This window comes from Lepidothrix coronata, unplaced genomic scaffold (assembly GCF_001604755.1).
Source record: "Lepidothrix coronata isolate B3197 unplaced genomic scaffold, Lepidothrix_coronata-1.0 Scaffold49, whole genome shotgun sequence".
In the NCBI taxonomy this organism is placed as follows: domain Eukaryota; kingdom Metazoa; phylum Chordata; class Aves; order Passeriformes; family Pipridae; genus Lepidothrix; species Lepidothrix coronata.
The window spans coordinates 2,020,700-2,037,254 of NW_016690229.1; positions in this window are offsets into that span (position 1 = coordinate 2,020,700).

Below are 16,555 nucleotides of genomic sequence, written 5' to 3' on the forward strand. Positions count from 1 at the left end.
AGAAATGTTGAGTTTCCATTACCTTAATGCTTTTCCCTACTGTATATTTTAGCTGGTACATTATTTTGAGGCTCAACTACCTCCTAAGCTGTGCCAGGAACATGAAACAAGAACAATGTCTTCTGGTCCATTCACTGAAAAGAACAGTTAAACTGATCTGAACTTGTCTCACGTGATATTAATAATCTTAAGGAATATGTTAATAGGTTAATAACTTCTTGGGGATTCCAAAAGGAACAGAGTTACCTGAAACACAGGAAGGCATTTGTTTGCTTCTTCCTGATCCTCAAAATTTCAGGGATTTTACTGCTTTTATACTCTAGTCCTTTTAGCTGGCTAAAAGAAAAAGAAGTTCTAATGTAAGACTCTTCTGAAGTTCCATTTTTTTTATTTCCTTTGAAAATGGACTATTCAAATGACTGTCCAATCTTTTCCCTTGCCATTCTCCCAGAAGAAGAATGGGTTTGGTCATTGTATAAAGAAAAATGACTTCAAACTATTGGAGTTTAAAAGTAAAAAATCTGAAATTGAGCCTTTTATGTATTGCCCTTCTGCAAAACTGTTAATTTGATGCATACCCACAAAATAGCTGAGTTCATGTTACTCAGTATAAAAATGGCTTGTGGAATAAGAAAATATTTCAACCCTCTCTTGCGTGGCCATCAGCAGCAGTTGGGCACCAGGATTTTAGGGTCTTCCAGGCAGTGCTGGAGCCATGGCAGGCAGTGGTGCTGCTTCCTTCCACCTGCAGCAGGTGAGGGCGTGGCCTCTGCAACCCCCTCACCTGAGAAATGGCCTGATTCCCACAGATTATTAACTGCAAACCTGAGGACTACTCAACACTCCAGCTCATGAAACCATGTGACTTCATGGCACTGCTGCTCTCAGTTTAAAAAGAAATTCTTTTGTAGTGTTCACAGCTTCAGAGAGAAATAATGATGCAAAACTACTAAAATAAAACAAGAAATAAAAAAAGAATTCTGTCCCTAGTAAATGATTCCAGCTAAATTCATTTGTGACTCCAGTTTTTCTTTGTCCATCACTTATTTCAGTGGTTATGATTTGTTTCACCCCAACCCTTGGCTGCAGCCCTGCCTGTTCCCTCGGACTTGTGCAACATGAATGAATGTATCTCAAAATTGGTTGGGCTTGCTGTGATAGCTGGCTGTGCTTAGTTGATGCAGCCCTTTCTCCTCTGTCTTTTTTCCTGCATGCAATGTTTTATGTACATCCTTATAGCTATTTTGGCCTAATAGTATAGAGCCTTGGTCATGACAATGGCCTGACCTGCCTTCTGGGGCATGTTTTGCAATAACAGCTGGATTATTTTATATTATTTTATTTTACTTAGAAAAAAACATAGGGTGCTTTTAAGACTTTGTCCCCAGACTGTTACTCACCAAAAGAACATGAGGTTAGGGACAAAGATGCTTCCTTCTCACTAAAAGAAATCTCTGAAGTAGAACATGTTCATAGATATTTGATTGGAACCTGGAGCCAGTTTTGCTGAGCACTCCAGGGTCTCCTTGGGATTGTGACCCAAGGTCTGGTGGTGAGACACAGGAAATGCATGTGGGACCATGCAAGTGGGAATTTGTTCCCAAACCCTGGCCACAGCCAGAGATACCATGGAATCTGTGTTATCCAAACCAGTTGCAGTCTGTCAGGACATTTCCATGGTGCCAGGCTCTTCCTGCTGCCTGTTTCCCAACATCCCATGATCCATGGGACCACATGGGTGACCATCTCTGCCAAAATGACACAGGGCCTACGCTGGAACCATATTTTTGGCAAATTGTTAGGTTCTGTTCTGTATCATTTGCTGCCTTCTCCCTCTCCCATTTTCACTTTCACAGGGTTATATAAATGAGCTTTCTCCAGTTTCAGATGCCCCTTTGCATTCACTGGCTGTTCTCACATGTCTCACAAGGATGTTCCAGCTGGTTTCCATGTACCATTGTTGTGTAAGGGCTGGCCACAAATATTCCGTTTTCCCTCTCTTTTGGCTAAACAGGCCTTTTTAACTGGTTCTTGTGAAGGCCTTGTTCACAGGCTACTCCTATTCCATGACACATTCCCTAAATATTCCATGTGATCTACAGTTTTACCCATAATTTAACATTAAAACCATGTGATAACACAGACACTTGCTCTCTGCCATGACACTTGTTCATGAATGCAGCAGAAAGTTCAGAGGTGGACAATGAACCAAATAATAGAATGAATCTTTTTGATGAGCTTCAGAGTTTATATTTTCAAGTCAAGTAGCATCAAGGGGAAAGCAGCAGTTTAGAGTAGGGGTTGGAAAGGTAGTGTTCTTTAGCTGATCATTGCAATAAAATAATTATTTCTAATTAATTGAAAGAGTTCTTCAGTAGTCTAAAATTCTGCCAGCTCCCTTGCTAAAAACAGGGATGTTAAAGCAGAGAGAAGGGAAAATACTTCAATTCAGCCCTCTGGTAGGATGGTGCCAGCCTGGGAGCAGAAAACACTTCTGCCAGGTCTTCATCCTGTCATTCCCCCTTTACATCACATCAACTCGATACAGAAAGAATCCCCACACACACCCCCAAACTACACGAATAGTGCAAGTTCTGAGTGAAACACATTAATTTGCCTTTGTAAGGTACCCTTTATGTTGCATTAGGCTGTTGCTGGAGGGCCACAGACCTGAAAAAGCCATGAGGGACTAAGGAAAGAAACTGCAGGTCTGAGGTTGTCCTCTGCCACATCTGCTGGAGGACCAAGACAGAGCACAGCCCATGCTGGATGTGCTGGTGCTGATGATGCTGGAACATGGCAGCTGGATGATGCTGGAGCTCAGCTGGATGCTGGACTGGGAGCTCGACGCTGGACTGGGAGCTGAAGCAGTTGGGATGGAGGCACACGTATTTTTGGCTCTGCAAGGGAAACAGTAATTAAACTCCAGCAGAAAGGTAGGGCAGGTACCTGGGACCAGTAATTTTCTCCAACTCTTGCAGCAAAATTTGCCTGAGCTCATTTGTCAAGCTTTGAATCCTTAAATCCATAACTCTAATTAATTAAGAATCTCTAATTACCCCAAAACGGTGCTCTATATTTAAGGTTAAGGTGTGGTGAAATCCAGAGAAAACATGAGAGAAGCTGGAGGATGTTCAGAGCTGGAGATGCCAGGAAACTGTGTTTTCATGGGTGCAGAGGAAGCCAGATGGCCAACGTGTAAGTGAGGTCTGGGGCAGGTCCTAAACTGCCGAAAACCACTGCCCAGTGCTTGGACATCTATCTTTGAATTCCTAAGGAAGCAAGGACCACCAAACCTCTCATCAAGGGGAGACCTAATGCCGAGTTACCCTTGGCATTTAAGCAAAATACTGGGTATTTTCTAAACCAGAAGCACATTGGATGAGGCTCTGGTTCTTTACAACCTTAACAAGAAACACCTGTGGGGACAGCATAGAAAACATCATTGCAGGTGGGGTCTGGCCCTGCCCTCCTAAAAGGAAAAAACCCTTTCACATTCGAGGTCTTATTATATTAAGGAAAAAACTTATAGCTTTTAACTGGGCTGTAACCAGTTAATGTGACTCAGACAAAGGTGTAATGTGGACAGAGGCATCACTTAGAGCTACCATTTTGGCCTTTCTGCAGAGGCTCCCGTTTTCCAGATCTCGCCAGTTTCTGGAAGCCCAGGTTAAAGCGTTTAGGAATTAGTCACCTGAGCAAGCAAGTGGGATCAGCTGGAATTTGGGCTGATTGACTTCAGCAGAGCAGCAGATATAAGCCTGAAACACTTCTTTCTGAGGCTTGCTGGGCTGTTGCTCCTCCGTTAGGATTTATCAGCACCATCATTTCGGCAAAGGTAAGGTCTGATAACAGAGTGTGGACAGGGCATATCTGCATGTGTATGAGGTTGTTGTGAAGACTTACTGGAGGAGAAGAACTATGCATGTTTCTGTATGAGCCGAATCTCCCCTTGGGAGTGAGTCTTAAGTACTAGGGGAACTCCGTGTGGCGAACAAATGCCTGTACTTAGTGGCTTTGTCTGGTGGAAGATAAGTGTTGATTAGATTAAGGCTGTTGTGAGACATTACTGTTAATTTTCCCGTAGAGTGTTTTTAGGGATTCTCTCCAGAAAAACTGTTAAGCTGGGGGAAGGATTCAGTGCCCTATGTTAATATTGGAAGTAAAAATTATTTCTGTCTGCTCATCTTCAGGATTTGTGTGATCGTGCTGTTAAAAAGCAACGTAAGTGTAGCTAAAATCAATCCTTGGCAAGGGTGGGGATAGTGACTTGCATCAGAGAGGTAAAGATGAGTGTCTTTGGGTGCGAGCTAAAAAGGTGAGAGAAACGTGTTAAATCAATTATGGGATTTCTTTTGTATTCATTTTCCTCAGGTAGTTCAAGATATGAGGGGAAAAAAAGGGAAAAACCCACCACAATTAGCAAGTCAAGCCAATCACAAACGCAAGTCAAACAATGCTGTGTGTCGGTCAGGACTTTGCCCCTTTGTTGAAAACCTCGAGGCTTCCACCCTGGAAGGGCTCTGCCCTCCGTGAAGGCGGGGCTGGATGCGGGGATGCTCCGAAGTGTCCGTGCGGGGGATCTCGGGCTCTCCCTGTGGTCCTGGGCTGTCCCTCGGGTGGGTCGTGCTCGGTGCCGACTCACAGTGATGGGGGCACTGGCTGAAGCACCGCCCGGCTCCGGCAGCACCTGGATCGCTCCAGAGGTCTCCCAGCCAGCACAGCAGGTCCCAGCCTGCTCGGGCTGGGAGATGTAACGAGATCGCAGCCGGGGCCAGGGGTGATATGGCCTCGGGCCATCATCTTACATAAACCCCACACCTTTGCATAATGTGTTGTACAAGATGAAAACTGAAGAAACTTTTCGCATAACAGAGAAGAAAATAGGTGAAAGAGTTTAAAAAAAAAAAAAGGGTGTCAGAAACCTGTGGTTTTCAGAATGACAGCATCAGTAATTGGTCAGAAATTATTTCAAGGGTAACTGTCTAATTTGGGAATCTGTTATAGAGGACTTGGGGAAAACAACATCCCAGAGGTAGGACCACAAACAGAATTTTGGACCAGTGATGAGGAACTCATCCCTTTTGAAGGAGTTGTTTCTCCAAACCTGTTGGATGCTGCACATAGGAGAAAACCCTCCTTCTCCAGCAGAAGGTTGCCAAAGCCTGTGGAGTCACCAAACTAAGGTGTTCTCACTTTGCTTAATTACAGTGGGTGACTAATGCAAAGGTCAGTCTGTGATCTCCAGAAATGCACCTTATGTGCACACTTGGCCAGTGCTGGCTCTCTGGGAGCCACTGGATATACTTACAAGAGCCACTGTACTGATCAGCCTGGTGATGATTTGTTGCTCAGCTGCATGTGGTTTCCTGTGCTGGGCTGACTGTTTCCCACAGGGGCTACTCCTGCACAAGTTTTTTAGTGGAAAAATATGTAGAGGTGAGGCAAAAAAATTCCAGGAAAGTGCAAAGCTTGGACGTTTTCTCTGCTGCGATGCATTAGGAAATGCTGGCTGGTGCTTGTTTTATGGCCAGATTTGGGAAAGGTCATTAACCCTTCGAGCCTGCGCAGTGGATTTTTTAGGTGAGACACAGCGTGCGCTGAACTGAGCCCACCCTTTAATCCTGAGGTTCATCTGCCGGGGCTGAGCAAGCTCGGACAGTGGCAGTGAGGTCCTCAGAACGTAGGTTTGTTTAGAGTGACCTTCTCTTAGATGGATGGCCTTACAGGGCTGACGAGCTCCATCTGCCCGGGGAAGTTTTACCCTGACCGGGAATTGAACACGGGTCGCAGCGGTGAGAGTGCTGTATCCTAACCACTAGACCACCAGGGGCCCAGGCTGGTGCTTGTGAAAGTCTGATAAATATCCCAGAGTGTAGCTATGGCCATGGAACTCATTAGCTACAGCTGTTGCATCAAGAAATAAAATAAAAATGCCACTTTGGGGACGAGAGAAGGCAAAAAAATGTCCCTGCTGGCTGGATGTAAGTGTGGCCTTGGAGACTGAGTCATCTGCTCCCCTGAAAGGGTGAAACCTGGGGGCATGTGGGACCCCTGGGCTGTGTAGGGCAGGTGCCCAGCTCCCTCTGACCCAACCAAACTGCTTCCAGCACAGCCCTGTGCTTGTAGGTGATGAAGAGACTTGAATGAGGGGCAGCATTGGATTTCCTGAGAGGCTTTGTTTTAGCAGGATTTGGTTTACTAATCCCCGTTTCAACTACTCCCTGCAGGACTCCCAGAGTTGTGGTCTTCAGCTTTTCCCCAGGACTTGGCAGTGGTGTCCATGGCTATGCCCCTGGACATGGCTTTATTCATCTCTTTGTGGTGGAGAGGCAGTGGCAGCTGCTTGATCTGAACACAGGAGGTGAAACTTGAGTCTGGTCACAGTGAGCTACATCTGAAGTATTTATGGTTAGATCAGGTACATGTTTAGGGCCCCTATCTGTTATTGAAATAAATAGCAGTGAAATACCCAAATGCTTTGCAGGTCAAAATGATGCCTAAAAAGGCAAAGAGCTGCTTGCTGTAGGACTGAGGGACGTGAATGGGCCTGCACTGTGGTCCTGGGGGTAAAAAGTGCTGTGGACAGGAAATCTACCTTGTCAGCATGGCCATAAAAAGTGGTTGTACCAGGAATTGGACTTGTCTATTGAAAATTTTTAACTTTTTTTGATTTATTATTTTATTTTGGTTGGTATGTCTCTTCTCCTCCTCCCTCCCCTTTCACATCCCTTATGAAATAAGGCTCATGAAATCACTAGTTGGGGAGGGGGAAATCTCCTGCCTTGTACCAAGTGCAAACCTAAAAAACAGGGTAAAAAAGAAATAAATGTGTTGAAAGAGAGGATTGCATGGAAGAGTAGCAGCTCCATGTCTGTGCTAATATGGCTTACTTGGAACATTCTGTATCTCTGAATGGTTTTCTGCTTCTTTCCACCCATTCTTCCCTTGGGTTTATATCCCTGACTCTTTTATAGTGTGTCCCTGCACAGATCCTGGATGGGCTGTGTGTTTATACTGCATTTATTAGGATGACACAAGAAGAGCTGACTCTTCCTGTGGTTCCAACATGCAGTTGCTTGAACTCTAAATATGGACTGGATCACTGTGTGTTTAGGAATGTCATCACACCTTCCATTAGGAAAGGTTTCTCCTTCCATCTCTTCTCCCCTTTCTAGGGCACTCTCAATCACCTTTGAAAGGTCTTTTTCACAGCCAGGCCCTTCTTGGTAGTGCCAAACAACAGGATGAGAAACAGTGGGCAGAAACTGATGCTGCCTGAACCTGAGGAAGAACTTCTTTCCTGTGAGGGTGACTGAGCACTGGGACAGGTTGCTCAGAGAGGTTATGGAGTCTCTTTCTTCGAGATACTCAAAAGCTATCTGGACAGAATCCTGACATGTGCTTGAGGGGACACTGGTTGAACATCCAGGTTGGGCTAGATGACCTCCAGAGGTCCCTTCTGATTTAGCCACTCTGTGTGACCCTGGGAAAGGTGGAAATGGTTATTACATGATGCGCTGGAGTTGGGATGTTGTGGAATATCCTCTCTTGGGAGTTTAATGAGTTTCATTACAGTAATGAGTCAAGCTAACCTGTCTGTGTTGCTGCTGCTGGGTGTGAGAGCTCATTCCTGGAGCTGGTGATTTGATGTCTGGCTGCTGGAAATCTCTTTAGTTGACACTTTTGTCCTGTACTTATTTCTGAGGTTTGAAACACCATCATATGCAGGCAACTTCAGGTCTGTGTTCCAAGTACTTAGTAGGCAACAAAAGTTGTTGTTCCCAGCTTACCCCAATTAACAGTGTAAAGGAAAGAAAGTCCTTGTGTCTGAGGAAGAAACCTGAAAAGTTACAAAGCCTGAACCAGGCAAATAATGCAAAGAACTAAACTTTTCTCTCCTATTTTTGAGGGGTTTTAATCACTGAGAATGTTCTGTCTGGCATGTGTTAGCTGACCTTTACAATACAAGGGAAAACTGTCAAAAAATGCACACCTTCTCAAAAGTATGTACCTAAAACCCCCTGAGGCCCAGCCTCTTTCTTCCATCAGGGTTAAAATCCAAAGCCACCAGGCAAGTAGGAAATTGCATCCCTGGGGAGGGAAGAAGCTGAGGGTAAAATGCACAACTGCTGTTCCAGGCTGTGCTGGCCACAGTGGGGCTGCTGCAGGACTCGCCAAGGGGAGACTTCCACAGTGTTTTCCAGCACAGGGAGCATGTGAGCATTTCTGGTGAGTCACTGCTGGGCTAAAACACTGCCTAGCAATGCTGCTGGGTTGAACCATTTTGTAAGCCTCTGTAATATAGAGGTTATTCTTCCTGTTACTTCTTTTGGCAGCGCTAAGTTGTTGTGACAGTGATGTTGCTGGCTGCTGCTATTAATCCAGCCGTCCTGGAGATGCAAAAGTCATGCTGTATCTGGGGCGAGATGCACAGTCAGATTAATCCCTGCTCTGTAGTTAGTTGTTCTGAGTCCTGTCAAGATATGACAGCCATTGTGTGCAAGGGTTACAAACTGGGGAGGGATGTGACTGGGAGCTCCTTTTCCATCGCATTCCAGGGCTGGACCACATCACCTTATTATACAAGAGGGTCACTTGTCTTGGTACACCTCCGATTTTTTTTCCATGCAGTCATGCATTTCTGATCCATGCTTCAACTTCCTGCCTCATCAATGCAGCCCTTATCCAACCCTCAGCATCTCTGTGGATTTCTCAAAGCACAACTCATCCTCGGAGATGTGTGCTGGGTGAAAGGCTGGTTTGCTTGGGTGCTTTGTGTTAAGGGGGAGAAGGAGCCATCCAGAAGCTCCTGCCTCATTCTTGCTCTCCTAGTGGCTGTAGACCCAGGGCACTGTGCTCTCTGAACCATGCTATGTCCTTGGCTGGGTTTATTCCCTGCCTTTGTGGGAGAAAGTGGCCATCTGTGCAGCAGGCAGGTGTCCTGCCTCCTCTCCTGGAAGCACCGGTGCAGTTTCTCACATGCCACAACAGGGAGCTCGTTGACACTGTCCAGAGTGAGCTTTGAGGGTGAGGGGTGTGGGCTCCTCCACCCAGATTGCTCCCCACGATTATTTCCACACACTCCCCACCAAAACAGCCGCTCGTTCCGCACGAGCTCCTCTTCCAGCTCCCTGCACTGAGGGCGGCTGGAATGGCACAGGGGGCTCTCCTAATTCAGGTCTACTCACACACACACACACAGCCAACCCTGAGAGTAGAGAGGGAGTTTTGGTGGCTTTTAGCTGTAATTTCCCTTCTAATCTGAGAGATTCCCTCACTGGAGAGACCCAGACTTCCTCTGCTGTGTTTTCTGGTCATGTGGGGTCTGTCAGTGAAGTTGGGGGGCCTCCCCATGAAAAAAGATGTGAGAAAGAGAGTAAAATTCTGCCTAGGAGTGAAGGGAAAAGTGTGAGAAAGAGCTCTGCCATCCCTGTGGAGGTTCTCAAGATGCTGGAGAAGGGATCTCCTGTGGCCTGTGCAGGACTTGAGCTGGAACGGGGGAAAAGCATGAGGGGAAAGGAGCTGCAAGAGGGGGGAGCAAGATGATGTTTTCATTTTGTCTGTTTCTCACCGTCCAAATCTATTTGAATTGGCAATACATTAAATTAGTTTTCCCTAAATGAAGTCTGACTTGCTCGTGACAGGAACTGGTCAGGGATCTTTGATTTTTATCCAGATCCATGAGGCTTTTTTTTTTTTTTTTGTCTTTCCTGTTGAGGAGATGGTGGGTGTGTATGGTGTCTGTAGTCTGAGGTTAACCCATCACATTTGTGCAGCACTGTGTTCACCCAGAGCTTGTGCTCTGAATCCTCGATTCTTTTTATCTCAAACTTTCCTTCTGTCTCTGTTGTAAACCTGGTCTGCACAGATTTGTAATTCAGCAGGAACCCTCCAGATAAATTCCTTAGTCAGTCAGTGGGGAGTATCACAGCTGAAATGGGCCAGGTTTCAGGCTCTGGCCTCCCTGGGCTATGAGGGTTACAACGGCTCATTATAGTCTCCTACAGTCTAATCAGATTTTCCTCAAATTTGGGAATTTCAGCAATAGCTAAAATTCTGTGCTTAAAAATATTAGCTAGGACTTGTGTGTGTGCTTATGGTGGCTCTACATGCAACTGCAGAAAACTCTGTGTGCAAGGAATGCACGAGGAAAGCTGCATTCCCAGCTCTGCATGCACAGGTCCAAACACTTGGATTCATTCTTAAGATGTGCATAGAACTCCTTCCCCTTCACTTGCTTTTACTGTAACTGACAAAGCTGCCTGACTCAAGCATTTCAGAAATCTAATGCCTAAGATTTCACTGTGGATTTTTGGCTTCAAAGTGATTTTGTTATGTCCCCAGAGCCTGGTTAAATCCTTAGTTATAATGATTGCACACTGAAGGGTGCTGTTACATAGAAATGCTGTCCCATAATGGCTTCGTTGCTGTGGAAAATCCGATGTTATTTGGTCATTCCCTATGAGTTCCCTAAGCCATCAAGACATTTGCCTCAAGGCTACAAACACAAAGCTACAGGCAAAACCCTCTGGACATAATGAGTGGGCATTTATGCAGAACTAAAAACTGGAACAGCTGAGCAGTAGATCTATGAATAGCAAGCATGCCTCTAAGCACAAAAGACATCATTCTGGAATAAAGGGGTTTATAATGGTTCTGACATCTTGTATGTCAAGATCATGCTACGTTGTTGTAACTTTTTTTTTTTATGTTTGTTTGTTTGAACCATGTTCCTTAAGTAAGGTTTGAGTAATTAAAGGCTGAGAAGGAAACCCTATAGCTTGGTAAGAGCAAAAATCGAGCAATTGACACTTTTGGCAAGATCCATCATTTTGATCATGTTTTCTAGGGAACAAGCTTATTGCTCCTGGTCTCTTTCTATCCCCAGTTCTACCCTTCAGGATTTCTTAGGGGTTCCTCTTGGATCAGCAGCTCTAATAGGCTCGAATCTGATGTTAGCTGAGAAGTGTCTTCTGATGGAAACACAGAGATTGCACTAACCACAAACTACAGGGTCAGGGAGTCAGGCAATATAAAGGAGGGTAATAAAATTCAGAGTGATTTGGATCAACAGGGAGCTGGAGGAGCTCAATGTTGAGAAATGTACCACAAGGAGGTCGGAACCCTTTTGTGAATCATCTATAGACACTTCTGACTACATGGCAAGAGTGAAATGGAAAGGGATGTGTGGCTCTTACACCAGGAGCATAATGAAAACCCAGAGTAGAAATTGGAGCTGGAGTTAGAATGTAGAAACAGCCTAGAGGAAAAACAACAGGGGAAAGGGAATGTGTAAGAATACACGAGATGACAAATCATGATCTATGCGTCTGCATCCACACGTATCCCATCAGTTTTTGAGACTCTATTGATTTCCAAGGTGATTTGGGGATTTTTTGACTTATTTTCCAGCCCTCGTGCCAATGTGCTGTGGGACCGGGGGAGGGGCTGGCCAACCCTTGGTGACTGGGGAAAGTACAAGTTCAAACATGTTTTGCAATCCTTGCAAAGTAGTTTGGGCCTTGCAAAACCATCCTTGTAGAAGTGAGCAAAGCCTTAGTACTGTGAAGTTCCTACAGGGAAACATGGCAGAAGGATTAGGTTCTAATCTCTGAGCTGAGAAGATGTGAGGGATGTCTACACTCCAGAGTGTAAATGCAGCAGAGATACCCGAGCTGGTTGTGACTGAATTAGTTGGCAGGATAACCAAGCTCTGCAGTTTGGGATATGGGAAGGAAATTTCCCCTCCACAAGCACAGTAAGTTAAGTCATACAGAGGTCAGTGCTAGAGAGGCCAGAAAGTTGGCAGAAAGCTATAGCCTACAATACAGCTGTGCACCTCATTTCCTCATGTCCAAATGTCTGGCATTGCCACAAGCAAATCATTTCTCCTCTTGGCATGTACCTTTCTTATCGTTGAAAACAAGGTATCATTCCTATTTTGCATGTTCACCCTGAAGAGAGGCAGAGTCTAAACTGCAAGGTGCTCAGATATGGAAGGATGATACTTAAGTTGCTTAGAAAGGCAAAGGGATTAATCTCATTATCCCTCTATCTTCTTCCTTACAGCTGTTTAGTGATGGCTTCTCCTGCCAGGAAAGAGACTCCTGAGGCCCTGTGGGGAGAATGACAGCTCTGTCCTGCTGGTAAGTGATAGCTCTGTAGTCACTTTTGAGAGGCTAATTCATAGAGCAGTGTGGAAGAACAGGGATTGAACTATTCCCTTTGCAGAATGCTGAGTTAAACCCAAGGATTTTTACTTGGTCAGAGTGACGTTGGCTGCACTTGTATGAAGGCAAGACTATGCTGGAAATCTGTCCCTGCTGCGTGTTCAGTGAATGGTCCTGCTGCACCAAACAGGGCACTCTGGTCATGAATTTTGTTCTGCTCTGTGAGCACCAATTGTATTTCAGGCAAACATTTTAATTTTTCCTCTGGACAGCATCTTCTACTGTTGCATATGGTAGCAGCATCTCTGTGTCTGTCTCTTCCTGTGACTGCAGAGAAGAGGTGATTTGGCAAAGAGGGATTTTGGCTGATGGGACACTGGAACCTACTTCAGTTATTTGGATGCTCAGTATTTTTTTTGAGTGGAGATGTGTTATTTTTGGCTGCTAAACATATATCCAGTTATAAAGTGAAAATAGGGCATTAGAATACTGATGTTTTTTGTGTGCCAGGAAGTGATGCTAAAACACAAGATGGATAGTGACAGCAAAACTTAGAAAGACTGAGATTTGTGCATGGGGGATGCTCTTCTCCCTCCACTGTGGGTTTCTTAGCACACAAAGGAGAGACAGAGAGGTTGGTAGTCATCTGCTGCAGGTGTGTGTCGTCCATCACTAGAGACCCCTCAAAAGCAACTGAAGAAAATGCATGAGTGGGAGTAAATCCCTCCAGGTTTGTGAACAGAGAAGGAAGTCTGTAGTCTGGTCTCTGATCCCACACCTACATCAGGATTCTCTTGACTTCCTGAGACCTGACTCTGCTTTTACCCTTTCGAGCTGGTTTGTGTCTAAGTGCCCCCCGAAGCTGCAATCTGCATTGCTTGGAAGGGTATGAGTTACTCCTTTCTCATGGAATGAAACTCTTCCAAGTAGTCCAAGAATTCTGTTCACAAAACATTTCCCTTATCAACTCTTCCCTGTACAAACTGCATAATAACAATGTAGCCTGAACAGCACTGCAGCTTATTTGCTTTGTGATCTGTGGTCGGATCATTGCATTTCAGCGTTTACCAATGAAAGGAAATTACTAACAAGACACTGGTATTTACATTAATTGTGGCTTTGGGGAGATAGTCCAAAGAAAATTATGTTAAAGCCAGTTATTATGTGTCTCCCTAACAATTAGAACAAAACCCAAAGTTTATAAAACAAAAGCTGATCTCAAACAGATTTTAGCTGCTACTTGATATTTTCCCTTTCTAGGGATTGGAGTGGGGGGGGGGAATAGGGGCTTTCTATTTTTTCTTCTTCTTCCTCCTTTCTTTCATCCACCTTCTAAAAACAGTGTAATGAACATGACTGGAGAGACAGCACGTACTCTGCTGCAAGAGAAACTCCTGCTTTGCAGTGAACAGGATCTCAGCTTTGAAGGTCTAGTGGAGTGGGTCAGTTTTCACATGTGACACATACAAAATGGCAGGGTTTCCTCAGTTAAAACCATTATTTTCATTGGTTTTTCACCTCAGTGCAGTTTTGTGCAGCTCTGTAGGTTAAACAGAGGTTTGGCTCCAAAATCTTCAAGGTACTTCAAGCTCCTTTCATGTATATACCACTAGATAATCGTGTGTGCTGAGACTTCTACTTACTTCTACTGCAATTTGAACTATTTCTGGACACTAATTCAATGCTTTTTATAATGTTAGATGTATGATGAAAAGTAATTTAAGGTTTCTTAGGATGACTCACTTGCCAGCATAGTAGATCCAAGAAACAAACACAGATGTGAGATTTAAATTCTCCTTTGGCATAAAACACTGCCAGGACTCCTCATGCTATAAACCACAAACTATGCCCAATGGAGACTAGTAACACTCTTCTTTTTTTAGCTTCAACTAGTCAGGTAACTTCTGAATCCAGAGGTGAGCAGGCATTCATGCACCTTGTTCTTTCACTGGATGTTGGGGCTGTTGGTACATCCTCACTGATGGTGGGATTTGTCTCATCAGACTCTGGATGTCTGACCTGAGCTTCTTGTGAAGGCTTTGTTTGTAGTGAAGAAATACAGGCACATCTGAACTATGATTCATCCGACTTGCTGTCAGTGTCTATTTTAGGGACATGCCTGAAGTGAGGTGAAATTAAGTCCTCCCCCAAAAATTCTTCTGTAAGATGGGGGATTTTGGATGCTCTGGGGAGGTAGTCTGGGCTTCCTTTCCTTGGATGACCCTGTTGCCAGACTTTACCCTTACGTCACTCCACAAGTCCTGAGCAGATCCAGGCACAGGAATGTGTGTTCTGGCACAGCCTGCACAGGGCGGGCACACAGACACGTTCCTGCTGACCTTGCTTTGGGGTCGTTCTGCCACCCCTCCACTCGCAGAGGCAAAGTGGACTGCCCTGATATGTGCCTGGCCACCAAAAGGCTGCAGACTTAAAGTGTAACTGGCTTTAATTATTAAGCTATAATTTAGGTCTTCATGTTTATAGGATAATTGTTTCTTTTTTAATATAATTTAAACTTCGCAATACAAGAAACAGGCCCGAACCTGTGGATGGAGTACTGGAAACTGTCTAAGAAGATTAAGGTCTCTTAATTGATTTCACATAAACAGGTGTGACTGAATTCATCAGAAGAAGGTTAAGACTAAATGTATTCTGCTAATTATGCAAAAATTGCTGGAGTGTGTGCTCGGTTGAGCAATTGCCTTCCCTTTGCAAGTGGGATCATTCCTCAGCTGTATGTCAAATGGGAAAAATGACATTTCCTAAGCAAACGAGCCAACCTGTCAAACACTGTGCTTTATTTTGAAATTTTTTTTGCTTGTAGATACATTGGCAGTGGTGGATTTGGCAACAGGACATGGGAATGTCCCTTGTGTGCTGTGCTGTGACTGGAAGTGTGGGAGGACAGGTGTCAAAGCAGGGCTGTGTCATTTGCTAAACTTCAGGAATCTGCATCACTGAAAATTCCTGTTTTGGAGGACTGAAGGAGTGACTGTTTAGAACACTTGTTAATATTCGTGACCTCTCAAGTAAATTTTTTCATGTTTAAGCTTAACTCTAGGCTTTGGAGATGCAGAGCATGGGCAATGCAGCAGTGCATGGGGCACCCTTTGTCTTGGGTTTCAAAACAGCCAGTGGACAAACTGGCATCCAGCTGACAAACAAGCTGATTTGTTTTGCTTACTCTGCACTCTTTACCATCTGTCTTCCTAATCTTACATCTTGAGGGAACGAGAAAGAACTGATCCCGTTGAATACGGGTGTAGAAAGGACAAAAGTTCTGCTTTTGAGATGTCCATCTCAAAGACTGCCCAGGTGGGACAATAAATTGCACGACAAGATACAAATATCACAGCACAGCATCATGAAGGCCCTGCAATTACTCGGTGGTGCTCCTAACAAAACCATTTGCTGATGAAATAGTTCTTTGAGTCTCCAAACTGAAGGATGACTCGTGTTTAAGGAGTGCTTTCAGAAGCACGTTTGCATCTAGATGGTGATCTAAAATTAGTTTAGTTGCTTAAATCGCTGTTTTGTAATAGCAAAGATATTGTTTGTAACATGTAAAATTAATATAGAAAATAATATCCCACGTGTGTTATTCTTTAATTTTGAGACCCAAATGCAGACTTACATTGAAGAGCAGTGACTGATGACTTAGTAGCACTCTGACCGTGTGTTTTACTCAAGTTAAAGTGAGCAGCTACCGGGTAATAAGGAACAAAATCTTAATAGTTATGTGCTATATTTAAAACACACAAATCCACTTAATTGCATCTCTGCAGAGGGCTTGAAAACCACCTTCTAAGTGCAGATGTGGAGTTTTATGTTTATTAGTAAGGATATTCACCATCCATTCAGATTTTCAGCTCGTTTTATAAAGACAACGCTCTCTGAAGTACAAATTTTATTTTTGGAAGATCCTAGTGGGAAAACCTGTCTGTGTCTGCATTTTGGAAAAGGGATGCAGAGGCTGTACCTGCACCTGCTGAACCTGAACTCATATGATGCTGTTACCAAAAGAAACAATTTAGACATTATAAATGGACTAAACTACACAGAAGAAATCAGAGATAATTTTCCACTCTTCTTGGGACTGCTAGGAAGATTATATCCAGAATGAGACATTTTACTGTGGGAAAGAGATGGACCAGGTGAAGAGTATCTAGAGAGGAAGGGAAAATGAGTTTATGAAAAAACATTGAACTTGGAGTTGCTTTTCTTGCAGGCAAGGCCAGGATGGCATTACAAGCCTTCAAAAAGAAGGAAGAGATTTTGTTCTCTGTATCCATTCATCCATAAGAATCAATTTCTTGGCTACAAAGCTACACATCAGAAAACCATTTTTAGCAGTAAGAGGACATTTGTAATAGATTGTGAGT